At 48.2% G+C, this 13602-nt stretch overlaps 2 pseudogenes across 1 annotated transcript; one reads left to right on the top strand and one right to left on the bottom strand.

The window, feature by feature from the left end:
- The window catches only part of LOC128928755 (uncharacterized), a 108809-nt pseudogene extending 99824 nt beyond the window's left edge, over nt 1-8985 (top strand).
- Nucleotides 4467-5019, bottom strand: LOC100896859 (iron-sulfur cluster assembly 1 homolog, mitochondrial pseudogene; annotated as a pseudogene). Its single transcript, XR_013521670.1, has one exon. The product of XR_013521670.1 is annotated as an iron-sulfur cluster assembly 1 homolog, mitochondrial pseudogene (transcript).
- Nucleotides 8986-13602: the final 4617 nt, after the last annotated feature.

Here is a 13602-nt window from a genome sequence, read left to right as displayed (position 1 = left end):
GAGGCAGGCGGATCCCGAGGTCAGGAGATCAAGAACATTCTGGCCAACATGGTGAAACCCCATCTCTACTAAAACTACAAAAATTAGCTGGGCACAGTGGTAGGCACCTGTAATTCCAGCCACTTGTGAGGCTGAGGCAGGAGAATTGCTTCAACAAGGGAGTTGATGGTTGCAGTGAGCCAAGATCACACCACTGCACTCCAGCCTGGGTGACAGAGTGAGACTTCATCTCAAAAAATAAAAAAAAAGAGAGAGAAAAAACGTGACAAGTTGATATTTAATAATATCACTTTTATACATATGTAAAAGGGAAAATGTAAACAGAATAAATTCACCTCAGAAGGGTGCAACTTTTTTGAATCAGTTTAAAAAACATTTTTTTCTTTCTTTGTACTTCAATGCATGCAAACTTATGGGCACTTTTCTGAGAAACCTGTGGCCAATAGTACCTTTGCCCAAGTTTTGCTTGGGCTGCTGGGCTCGTTCTACCCACTCAGAGTGTAAGGTGGCACTCAGCTCACACTACCGGCCTGGATCCCACACCTCCAAGAGAGATGGAGTCAGGCATGGAGCAGTGAGGGGTGTGTGAGCGAGCTGGGCAAGCATGGGGTCCGGTCACGGTGCAGTCAGACACAAGCTGCCATGGGGTAGACAGCTCCAGGTGCTGGCATAAGTGCCAGCTCTCTGCAAGGCTGCAGCTGGACCAGGTGCACTGCAAGCAGCTTCCCGAGCTGGCACCAGGAAATATGGCAGCACCTTGAAACTTGGAGATGCCAGGAACCACAGGGCCCCAAAGAGGGAGTAACAGCCTTGGCTCAGGGAGCTCCCAGGTCTGGACTCCCCAAGGGGTCACAGCTCTTTGCCTGCAACGTGGGAAGCAAGGGGCATGTTTCAGACTTGTTTGTGTTACAGCAGCTCTTTGAGCCTCCTGTTGTGTGGGTCCTGAGTTCTTGACCTACAGTCCTACATTCTTGTCCTGCAACCAAGAATGACATAGTCAGAGAAGTGGAGGGTGAGCAAGACAAAGGGGCACTTTATTGAGCAAGATAACAACTCAGAGAAGACCCTGCTCTGTAGCCAGGGTGTCCAGAGGGGTATTCTGCCCCTAGCAGAGAGGATAGCTTCTCTCTGCAGCTGGTCATCCCCTCTGCAGCTCTCAGCTGAGAGGGTACCTCCTCTCTCCAGCTGGTAGTCCAATCACCCCTGTGTCCTCTGCTGTGGTCTGGCTGAGTCTGGGGTTTTTATGGATCCCAGAGGGGAGGAAGTAAGCACCAATTGGTCCATGGCCACAGACAGGATGGAAAAGACACCACTAGTACCCACTCTGGTCTGTGGGATTGGCAGCCCAGCCCCCAACCTTCAGACCCTCCCAGGCCTCAAAGTGGAGCTTCACTGGGGCCCTGTCCCCCTCCCCCACCCAGGAGCCCATCTGCCTGCTGCACTGACCATGGCATCCAGGCTGATTTTGCCAAGGGGCACCTTCCAGCCAGCACTGAGCCACCCTCAGCCCCTCGATCCCCCCTCATTGTCCAAAGTCCAGAGGGGACCAAGGCAACAGGCCCAACCTCACTCTGGGATTGGAGCAGGTACCAGCAGTGGGGAGAGGCCAGGCAGTGGAAGGAAGCACTTGCCCGCCTGCAAGGGCAGTGTGGGGCCTTCCCAGGCCCCCAAGAACACACAGAGGCCTGGGTCCACAAACCCACTTGGGCAGCGGCAGCTGCACTTGGGAGGGCTGGGCTGCTGCCTGCTCCCAGTCCTGCCGGCTCTGTGGTGCATGCAGCCCCACCCGCCTCCCCTCACAGCCTGGAGGACCCTCCCTCACGTCCTTGCTGGGCCCCCATGAGCATCCAGGACAGAGATGACATGGCCACAAGCTCCTCCATGTTGCCCCGGTGCTCAGGGTCAGCCCAGCCAACAAGAGTGTCAGGCTCAGTTGTCACCCTGAGGCAGGGCAGACCCCAGGGACTCAGCGCCCCTCCCACTTCCAGCCCCAGGTCCCTAAACCAGGGCCCCAGCTCGGTGCTCCCTGCCCAGTCCCTACATCCTTGCTCGAGTGCAGCACCGCCCAGACCCAGCTCCCTCTCCCGGCCCCTCTCTGCCAGAAGGTGCTACTCCCCCACCACCAGGTGACCTGGCCTGGCCTCATCGCCCATCAGGGCAGTGGGCTGCAGTGGTGGGGGTTGGGAGGGCGACCGCCTCCTCCCAGTACCCTCTCTGCAGTGTCTGGCACAACGGCTGCTCCGGAGGACCCCTGCTACCATCAGTATCACCCTCCAAGCCATCAACAGTGTGTAAGCGATGCACCATTTCTTTCTTTCTTTTTTTTTATCATCACAAAGAGGCCACTTTTTTTTTTAATTGACAACTCAATCTCTACATACATACAGTATTGCACAAATTGTAAGTGGGTCAACGATTATATTATTGATACAAACTCATGAGCATTTACATCAAAATACCACTCTAGGTTTTGGCATGTTTTACGCCAGCTACTTTAGTGAATAAAAGAAACATAAGGAACTCAGCTACTTGAATTAATGAGAATCAGCTTTCAAAAAAAAGCATTGATGTCATCTCATAGAATACTCAATATGTCAGATCCAGGAAAATCAGTAACTAAGTCACAAAAAGAACATGTTTAAAGAAAAGTTGGTAATAAAAATGTTAGGCTAAAATATTAAGAACTTTAGCAACCAGACTGAGGAACCAGAAAGTATATGCACACTGGGAATTTTAAGAAAAGATCCTTATGTTCTCCTGCACAATGAGGACCACATTCCAAAAGCACAATTCTGTGCTGCTATAGTGTCTTCTCTGCTACAAACCACTGTTTGTAAGGTAAAGAAACAAGGTGGTAATTCACATAAAAGGGTTTTTAAATTCTTCCCACTCAAAATAAAATCAAATAAAAATAATATGATCTCCATCAAATTATAAAGAAATTCTATCAAAATGTCAACCAGATAAAGAAGTCAGATCATTTGCCTTTACCCATTGCCTCAGAGGGCAGAGCATGTGTCACCTACAAGGAAGGGAAGGTGGGGGTAGAGTCCCTGCTCTCCCCCGGCCTGTGGAATGGGGTGGACAGGAGCCGTTTGGCTTCCCCTGGGGTTTTGCTTCCTCACATAGGGAACTGAGGGAGATGGGCTAGATGGCTTTAAGAGACCCCTCAACTAGAAGAATCAAAGGCAGCCCGAGATCCCACCTCTGAGCAGACAAATAGGGTGGCAAAAGAAATGGATTAAAAAACAGGTGGATGACGTCTTTCTCACCTTAAGATGCCACATTCAGAACTAATCTGTACTATAGTTGAAGAAAATCTTTGCCCGGTACTATTAAAGGGTACACAACGAGGCATCTGACAATGAAATTTTTGATGAAAATGCATAAAGAGTCTATGTTAAGTTTGGGTGGAAGAAACAATGCACCACCACGTTATTACCAGCAGTCAGGATGTCCTGTCTCTGATTTTAGGAGTCACTTATTGAGGGAATCTGTGGGGATCACTCCCGTGTGAGGCCCCTGGGAAATGGGCCTCGCCATACGGTGAGCTTGAGCCCGGACACAGATCCCCGGTTGGGGGAGTCGAGCTGAGGGAAAGCAGGAACTGAGAGAGGGACTATGTTATTCTAAATAGTTAACAGACATTACTTTATGAATATGAAGACTTGGGAGTCAATGTGTCCACTTTCGGCTTCTTATGGTTTATTGCTTGATTGTGTTCATTTTGGACCCTTGTTACCTTCATTGTAAAATATTAACTTAAGTATTTACACTTGGTAACTTACTTACCGTAACTTACTGGGTGTAACTATAACTTACTTACCATAGCTTACAGGGCGTGACTGTAACTTACTTACATTGATCTATTGGGCGTAACCTAATTACTGAAAGTAACCTACTTACTGGGCGTAACCTACTTAATGGGATTAACTTACTTACTGGGCATAACTTAGTGGGGTAACTTGCTTACTGTAACTTAAGTACGTTGATCTGGTGTAAACAACTTTGACTTCAGAAAAGTATATAAGGAAACATTGCAAAAATAAAATTGCTGCTTGGACGTAGCCTAAGCCAGCCCTCCAGACTCCGCTTTTCTATTTTCTTTCACTTCCATTTTCTTTCACTTCCGCGCACTCTCTCCCTCAGGTTGAACGAGACATCTATGTTGGCGGTCTTGGGGACTCCTGCAGGTCGGTAGTCCCCCGGCAGACGTGCCGGACCCCAACAACTTATCTGGTTGGGAGAAATGCTGAGGGAGAAGCATGTTCAAGCCATTCAATAGAGGTCTAAGCACACGGTTCAGGAAATGAAGGAACAGGTGCCCAGGAAGTCAATTAATAAAACTGGTTCTAAAACAAAGGATGCAAGAGATCTAAATGATCCAAAGACAGTGATGGCTTCTCATTTTCTCTTCCCTACAGAGAATATAAAGATTATTTCTTCTGGATCTAACATTGGCTTCATTTTCAAAATGCATCACTTTATTTTTCTTACAAGGCAGCCATACATTAAGCATGTGACTGTCACGTGATTTATGCAGTGAGCCCCAAGGCTTCCACCAGCTTTCCTGGAACCTCCAGCCAGAAGAGTCCTGAGATTTCAAATATGAAAGCTTCCTCCACAGCCACAAGTTCCTTTGATGTTTGGGTTATTGAACACAAACTCACTGGATAATTTGTCTTCAACATAGTCCATTTCTATTCCTAAAAGTGTTAGCTGTGCTTTCTTTTCAATGAATACTCTGACTCCATCTTGAATAACTTCTTCCTCAGAATCTCCTTTTGTCTTTGTATATTCTGGAGTATAAGAAAGGCCATTACAGCCCCTGGTTCGGACACCACCTTTTACACCTACATGCTCAGGTTTATCTTTAAGAAGCTGCTTTATCTTGTTTACGGCTGCAGGTGTCAGGGTGAGAGTAGCCCGGGTGGGCTGTAGCTTCCTCTTGCTCACAGCCGGGACAGTTGCCGGGACTAAGGAAGCCGACATCTTTGCCGTCCCAGCGCCCTGGTGCCTCCGCCCGAAGCTCGGCTGCCTCAGCCTCTCTCCATGGAAACGGCAGGCCTTTTTTTCTTTTAAAGATGGGGTTTCACCATATTGGTCAGGCTGGTCTCGAACTCCTGACCTCAGGTGATCTGCCCACCTCAGCCTCCCAAAGTGCTGGGATTACAGGCGTGAGCCACCGCGCCCGGCCATCACGCACCATTTCTTATAAGGGCTCTTTCCTATTGTCTCCAGGCTTTCCTCACAAATCAGCCAGCCTCCCCAAGGTTTATATATGTGTGACAGCTGTATCTGATGTCCACATGCCAACCATGATTGCAAGACGCATCCTTCGTTCAGAGATTCAAAATGTGAAAATGTCCAAGTGTGATTTATTTATTTATTTATTTATGAGACTGAGTCTTGCTCTGTCACCCAGGCTGGAGTTCAGTGGCACGATCTCTGCTCATTGCAACCTCTGCCTCCCAGGTTCAAGCCATTCTCCTGCCTCACCCTCCTGTGTAGCTGAGATTACAGGCGCGCACTGCCGTGCCTAGCTGATCTTTGTATTTTAAGTAGAGGCAGGGTTTCGCCATGTTGGTCAGGCTGGTCTCCAACTCCCAACCTCAGGTGATCCGCCCGCCTCAGCCTCCCAAAGTGCTGGGATTACAGGCATGAGCCACCGCGCCTGGCGAGAGTCTTTTTCTTAATTACTGCAGCAGAGTTTCTCAGTCTCAGCACTACAGACATTTAGTACCAGATGAATGACTCTCTGTTGAAGGGACTGTTCTGTGTTTAGCAGCATCCCCGACCTGTATCCACTGGATGCCAGTAGCACCTGTTACCCAGGTGTAGCAACCAAAAACATCTCTAGACATTGCCAAACATCCCCTGTGAGGGAAAATCACTCCGGTTGAGAATGACTGCGTTATACCTGGCCCCTTGGGGAAGCCAGATCTCAGACCTTGACGCAGAGTGTTTCATTCAAGTCTAGAAATTATGGGAAGAACCCGAGACTCTGGTCATACGGCTCATCAGCCTCCCGTGCAGCCACATAGACCTGCAGAGAGCTGGCTGTCGTGGTAGTGGCTGAGGCAGAGCCAGTGGTCAAGGGTTCAGGAGACAAGTGAGACCAAGAGAGTCTGGGAGATGCATCGGCCATGTCTGACATGACACAACCTCACAGAGAAAGCATTAAATACGACTCCTTTGTCCTTCAGACCCATTTCACTCCTTGTTTTTTGCCTCAAGACAGGGTCTCACTCTCTCACCCAGGCAGTGGCATGATGTCAGCTCACTGAAACCTTTGCTTTCTGGGCTCAAGCAATCTTCCCACCCCAGCTCCACTCTGTTCCCTTCTCAGGGACGATCACTATCATGAATAGAGTACATATCCTTCCAGTGTGTTTCATGCTTTCAACTTTATAAATTTATATTAATCAACGATAAATACACAGAGCTGATTTTTGTTTGAAAACACATAGGCTGGATGCAGTGGCTCACACTTGTAATCCCAGCACTTTGGGAGGCCGAGGGGGGTGGATCACGAGGTCAGGAGTTTGAAACCAGCCTGGCCAACATTGTGAAACCCCATCGCTACTAAAAATACAAAAATTAACTGAGTGGGGTGGCAGGCGCCTGTAATCCAAGCTACTCAGGAGGCTGAAGCAGGAGACTCCCGCTTCAGTTGCGGTGAGCCAAGATTGCGCCACTGTACTCCAACCTGGGAGACAGAGCAAGACTCCTTCTCAAAAAAAAAAAAAAAAAAAAAAAAAAATATATATATATATATATATATATATATATATATATGCCACTTTGACCAGGCTGATCTTGAACTCCTGATCTCAGGTGATCTGCCTGCCTTGGCCTCCTAAAGTACTGGGATTACAGGCATGAGCCACCATGCCCAGCCATAAACAGAATTTTAATTTTGCATGATACAGTTCTGTTTTCACTCAACAGTACATTTGAGATCTATCCATAATGACACAAACAGCTTTAATTAATTCCTTTTAATTGCTGTGAAATATTCCATTGTAAAATTATGCCACATTTTACCTCATCATTCTCCTATCGGCGGACTTCTGAGTTGTTTCCAGTTCTGCATAATTACCAACATCTGCAGTGAACATCCTTGGATATGTTTGCTTGTGTGCACACTGAACTTCTCATGGGTATATGGAATTGTAGGCTTATAGGGAATGTAATTGAAATTAAATGTTCCATTTCATCAGATGCTGCCAAGTTGTTCTCTGTTAGGTCTATATCAGTTTACACTCCCACCAACAATGCATAAAAGTTAGCTTTTTCCACACCCTTACCAACACTTGACATTGCCATTTTAAGAAATTTGTATGAATCCAAGTAAGTCTGTTCCTACTGGGGTTGGGTCAAGCAAGTGAGCAAATGTCATCCATCATGTGTGTCTCAGAGGGGAAAAGGCTGAGCGTCGCTCCGTCTGTGAGAACAGTCATGTTTGACCACAAACATATCGAGATTTAGACGTTGATGAATTGCCTAACAACCCCCATAGTAAGTCACTTTAGCCAGCGAAACAAAGACTGCTCTTAAAACAAAGCAGTCATCAGATTAACTGCTGTGATGAAAAGACTTCCCAGTGGATTTCATCAACGTGGTCTGAAGTTTGCACAGCAGGTCCCTGTAGATGTTCCTGAGCGGTGCAATAATGCTGAAGCTGGAGGTCTGCCCTCTGGTCCACGAGGCTCTGCATGTGGGCAGGTGTGAAATGAGAGCCTTGAACAGCAGCTCTGGTCCCTCCCCCACCCTGATGCATTATCACGGATTGGTAGGGTACCTAGCGGGTGGTCTCTGTCTCTGCCTATCAGGGCAGAAGCTGAGGCTGACCTAGCAAGACTGCTTCAGGAGGTGAACTCTGCCTGTTTTGGCCCTCTTCGGCACTGGGACCACCTCTTGACCCACGCTTTTTGAGCCCTTCTGGCTCACCTGCTCACTCCCAGTCATGTACCTCCTCCTCTCCGAGTCACGGTTTTTCAAGTATTAAAAAAACTCAGCAGGAAGTCCAGGATTCAGACCTGGGTCCTGCTTCTACCCCATTGCTCAGTGGGCTGGCAACTGCATCTGTACAGTGGGGACAGTCCCTTCCCTGGGATCCCTGGGGGTTAGTGTGAGCACACAGCAGGAAGGTCTTTGGAAACTACCAAGTGTTGTAGGTAACAGGTTAGCTGGGAGGAAAGGCGGGTTAGTGGAGGGAGCTCTAGTTCCGCTGTTCAGTAGCCTAATCTTCACCACTTAACCCCCTAAGTAACTTCAGGAAGTCTCCTCCTCTCTCTGGCCTCAGTTCCCCCATCTATGAAATTAGAGTATAGGACTAGATTAGCACTCCCCAAACCGATGTCACAGAACTCTTGAGCTATTTCATGGAAAAGAGCTTCCGTTGTCTACTCAGTCTGAGTTCTTATCGAATGTGCTAACTACCTTGAGCACACATTGAAAGGCACCCTTTAAAAGCTCTGAAACATCTCACGGGAAAGGTGCCTCCCTAACATCTTTGGCTTTGGAACCCTTTTTCTGTTGGGTGAATTATACCATTTTAACATCTCTTAAATCAGGGCTGTGTCTCACAATGACTATGTCTTAAGTATTTCAGATACTGTTTTTTTTTTAAAGATGGGGTTTCAACATGATGGCCAGACTGGTCTTGAACTCCTGACCTCAGGTGATCCACCCACCTCGGCCTCCCAAAGTGCTAGGATTGCAGGCGTGAGCCACCGCGCCTGGCCTGTTTTGTTTTTTGAGATGGAGTCTCACTCTGTTGCCCAGGCTGGAGTGCAATGGAGGGATCTTGACTCATTGCAACCTCTGCCTCCTAGGTTCAAGTGATTCTCCTGCCTCAGCCTCCTGAGTAGCTGGGACTACAGGCATACGCCACCACATCTGACTAATTTTTGTATTTTTATTAGGGATGGGATTTTGCCATGTTGGCCAGGCTGGTCTCAAACTCCAGACCTCAGATGATCTGCCTGCCTGGGCCTTCAAAAGTGCTAGGATTACAGGCATGAGCCACCTTGAATATGGTTTAATAATAGCTAACACTCTTGAGTGTCAACTAAATGCAGGCACTCACTAAGTGATTTAATAAATTAGTATTTGTTTAATTTAGTTTTTCTTAAATTGAGTATTTTCAGTAATCCTGTAAATCTTGTAAATTAGGGATTTTTTTTTTTTTTAAGACGGGGTTTTGCTCGTTGTCCAGGCTGGAGTACAATGGTATGATCTCGGCTCACAGCAACCTCCACCTCCTGGGTTCAAGTGATTTTCCTGCCTCAGCCTCCCAAGTAGCTGGGATTACAGGCATGTGCCACCACACCCAGCTAATGTTGTGTTATTTATTTATTTATTTTTTTAGTAGAGATGGGGTTTCTCCATATTGGTCAGGCTGGTCTCGAACTCCTGACCTCAGGTGATCTGCCCACCACTGCCTCCCAAAGTGCTGGGATTATAGGCATGAGCCACCTTGCCTGGCCTAACTAGGGACTGTTACTATACCCGCATTACAAATAAGAAAACTGAGTTGCAGGGAAGTTAAGAAACTCATCCAGGATCACGTGGCTAATGAAGAGGAGAGCGAGAGCTGGGACTTATATCCTGATGAGGCTGAACTCTTTTTTAAAAATTATTTTTATTATTATTCTATGTACAGAAGGGGTTTCACCATGTTGCAGGTCTTGAACTCCTGCCTTCAAGTGATCCACCTGCCTCAGCCTCCCAAAGTGCTTGGAATTACAGGAATGAGCCACTGCGCCTGGACGAGTCTCTGATCTCTCATGTCCATTTGGAATCCTGTCTGTGATTCAGTGATCACAAATGACATAGGCATGGTTTTCAAAGGCCTTGAAAGTACCATGCTCCTTTAGAAACAGCAGAGTCGTGAATGAGCAGAGCCTTTTTAGCACTGGGATAGAAAACAAGACCACGGGCCCCTGAATGCTCCCAGGCTAGCGTGCAGAGCAGCAGGGGAGTGGCAGTAGGAGGGATCAGGCAGGCAGGCATGCATGGAAGCAGAGGGAGCTGGATCTGGCTTTCCAGCAAGGGGATTCATGAGGTGGCTTTGCTGGGCATAGGGGGGATCAAGCAACTGACCCACCTAGTAATGAGGATTGCACCTAGACCTGGTTCCTGCTCTGAACTTTGCAAAGCCTTTCCCACTCTGATGGTTCTCAAGGCACTCCTGTGAGGTAGGCAGGTGGACTCATTACCCTTACCCACCTAGGTAAGGATGCTGGGGCCTAGGGGAAATAACACCCAGAAATGCCTCCTTGCAGCTGTTTCTCATTGCTGTCTACCCAAGCTGTCTGTTCTCCCAGCTCTGCAACATGCAGGAAAAAGCATGCATTGCTTCACCTTGGGATACGGATTTCTAGGCCAACCTGTTTCTGATGATGGCAATTACAAAGGCACACACTTTTCTTTTTCTCTCCCTTCCACTTCCTTCTGTCCCTCAACAGCCTGGTGGCCCCGCTGGGTTCCTAACATCCTGCTTCCCAGAGAAGAACTGAAACTCATTCCTGTTGAAGTATCTCTGACTGACATCAGCTGTGTTCCGCAGGCAAGAGGGATTTGCATCTTGCAAGGGAAGGAAGCGCTTAGAACCAGGCACGTTTCTCAAACTGCAATGTGCATACCAACTCTGGGGGATTGTGTTTAAAATGCTGAGTCTGGGCCGGGCGCGGTGCCTCACGTCTGTAATCCCAGCACTTTGGGAGGCTGAGGTGGGCGGATCACGAGGTCAAGAGAGCGAGACCATCCTGGCCAACACAATGAAACCCTGTTTCTACTAAAAATACAAAAAAAATTGGCCCGGCGTCTTGGCACACACCTGTGGTCCCAACTACTGGGAGGCCAAGGCGGAAGAATCACTTGAAGCCAGGAGGTGGAGGTTGCAATGAGCCGAGATTGCGCCACTGCACTCCAGCAAGACTCCGTCTCAAAAAAATAAATAAATAAAAATAAAATGCTGAGTGTGATTTTGCAAGTCTGGGCGGGGCCTGAGAGTCTTTGCATTCACAAGCCCCAAATAGTGCTATGGCTGCTGGTCTAAGGACCACACTGAGGAATAAAGACAGTGGCTGGCTGGAGAACCTGGGGTCAGGATGTCTTCTTTCTATCTAGCTGACTTTGGACAGCTACTTACCAACCTCTACTCTCAATTTTCATCTGTAGAATAAGAAATGTTTTTAGTATTTAGGAAATACTGTATTTACTATTAGTAAATACTGAAGATAGTAGTATCTTCCTAGAATTGTTGAGAGGATTACATGAAAAAAGTACATACACCGGGTGCAGTGGCTCACACCTGTAATCCCAGCACTCTGGGAGGCTGAGGTGGGTGGATCACCTGAGGTCAGGAGTTCAAGACCAGCCTGACCATCGTGATGAAACCCCATATTTAAAAAAGAAAAAAAATTAAAAAGAAAAGAAAAAAGTACATAAAAGGTGCTTAGCTCAAGAGCCTGGCACTTGATAAAACCTCACTAAATATTAATTAGCAGCTATTATTGGGGGGAACAGAAAAGCTAGTATGGTAGAGTCACAAGCACCAGGAAGCCATCAGGGAAGTGGGAGAAATGGGAATTCTTTCTGGCATCAAGAAGGTAAAGCCATTCTTATTTGGCCTTGGAGCCTTGGAGGCAAGGTCCCCTCCTGTCATTCATCAATGCTGCCCACCAGTTTCCCTGGAAAGGATGAGAATCCCAGGTCATTGTGGGCAGCGGGGATGGGTCCAGCCTCCTGTCTCAGCAGCTTTTCCTTCTCAGGAGTGTCTCGGTGGGTTTTTCACTTGCTCACGGCCACCCTCGGCTGCATCTTCTTAAATCATCTCCACATCACAGAGGGCTGGGAGCCTGCCTGCATCTCAGGGGCTCCAGCTGTCTCCCGTGGAATATGAATAGCACCGTCGGGCTGTTTGTCTTGTTGCCTTTGCAATCTGCTTTCTGCACAATGTCTAGGCTGGGCACCTTTGCAGGCTCAGTGAAGCCATTATTTTTCTTGGTGACATTTTCTGGCAGCAGTCTATATTCATGAGAACTGAGGACAGCCTTTGCCTATGTCTGGAACTGGGTGGCCTACTTCCCCATTGCCATCTGTGTCTATTTGTCCCTAGACTTAGACACAGAACCATTCACACTCAAACCAAAGAATCCCAGATCAGTGGAGCTCAGGTGAAACCCTTGTCAAATTATAAGGTGCATGGGACCCTCCCCTAGGGGTCTTGTTAAACTGCAAACTCAGTAGGTCTGGGGCCAGGCCTGAGAGTCTGCATTTGTAACAAACTCTCAGCGTCATCTCATCTTATGGTGCTGGTCCATGGACCAACCACACTGAGTGGCCAAGTGGTTTTCAAGCTTCATCCTGCATCGGGAAGACCCACAGGTCTTATTAAAACACAGATTGCTGAGCCTTTCCCGAAGAGTCTGATTTGGAAGGCCTAGGTTGGCGCAATGTTGTACATTTCTAAGGAGTTCTCAGGTGATACTAATGCCGCTGTTCTAGGGCCTAGACTTTGAGAACCATTCATTGTTCTAGTTTTCTGACCTTTCCATTACCTTTATTATCATTCCTTGAGTTCTGTGACTTTCCTCGAGTTCTCCAGTCCTAACCACTTGCCTCAGTTCTGTCCTGATGAATACCTTTGGTCTGTCAGATCTGTAACTGGCAATGGCCCAGCTTGGCCAATTCCACCTTTGTGTTCCTTTTGTCTTGAACCCCATGCCCTGGTCTGCCTCACTCTCTGTAAGCTTGCCAGCCTCATTTTCCCACCCCCAGCCTCTCCTCATCCTTTCACCCTGAGCCCTAATATGCTATCTCCGGCCCTGGTCTTTGTATCACTGCTCTGCTCTGCCCTGGCTGGCCTGGGCGAGGGGTCCACTCCTGTCTGTACCCTGGCCCACTGCCTGGGCACCCCCTCTTTTTCGGACTCCTCTAAGGGCACCAGGTGGCTCTCAGGGGCCTGGGGTGCAAGGTGGTACCCAAGGGAAGCAGAAATCTTGGAGCTAATAAACCAGAGTGGATCCAAGTCCCTGGCATTCAGGAGCCTGTCCTCCTTCGCCCACTCAACAGAGCCCTGAAGAGGCTGCAGTGAGTTAGTTTGACCTTCTGGATTGATGCAGTTCATGAGATGGTGGTGTAATGCATTGTTTAACAGGACTGGTTTCTGGGCCCGGCCCAAGGCTAGGCTGGACTCTGGCCGGCTTCCAGGCCCCAGCCCTGCCTGCTCCCTTGAGCCTCCCCCTGGCCATGCACTCTAGATGCCCAGGCTGGTGTTAGTTATTGCTAACTACTCCCAACTCCTCTGCCTCCTCTGAGGAACCCGGGGACAGTTCCTCTGACCTTTCCCTGCAAGCCCCATCTCTGGGAAACTTTGTCTCACCAGCTGGCCTTTCTCGCCTGGAGAATCTGTTTGAAGTCAGAGTAGAAAAGAGGAGGCTTTTCAGAGCCCTGCCCGTGGCAATTAAGCAGCAGTCTGAGGCCTGGTAGCTGTTCCTCTGTGACTAAGAATCTTTGGCCTCAAAAATGCAATTTTCTTTGTCTTCCTTGCTGTAGCTCCCAACGTTCTTTCTCACCTATATGACAACT

This window comes from Callithrix jacchus, chromosome 8 (assembly GCF_049354715.1).
Source record: "Callithrix jacchus isolate 240 chromosome 8, calJac240_pri, whole genome shotgun sequence".
NCBI classification, from domain to species: Eukaryota; Metazoa; Chordata; class Mammalia; order Primates; family Cebidae; genus Callithrix; species Callithrix jacchus.
Note: the sequence above shows the minus strand (reverse complement) of the source record. Positions and strands in the feature narration are given on the sequence as shown.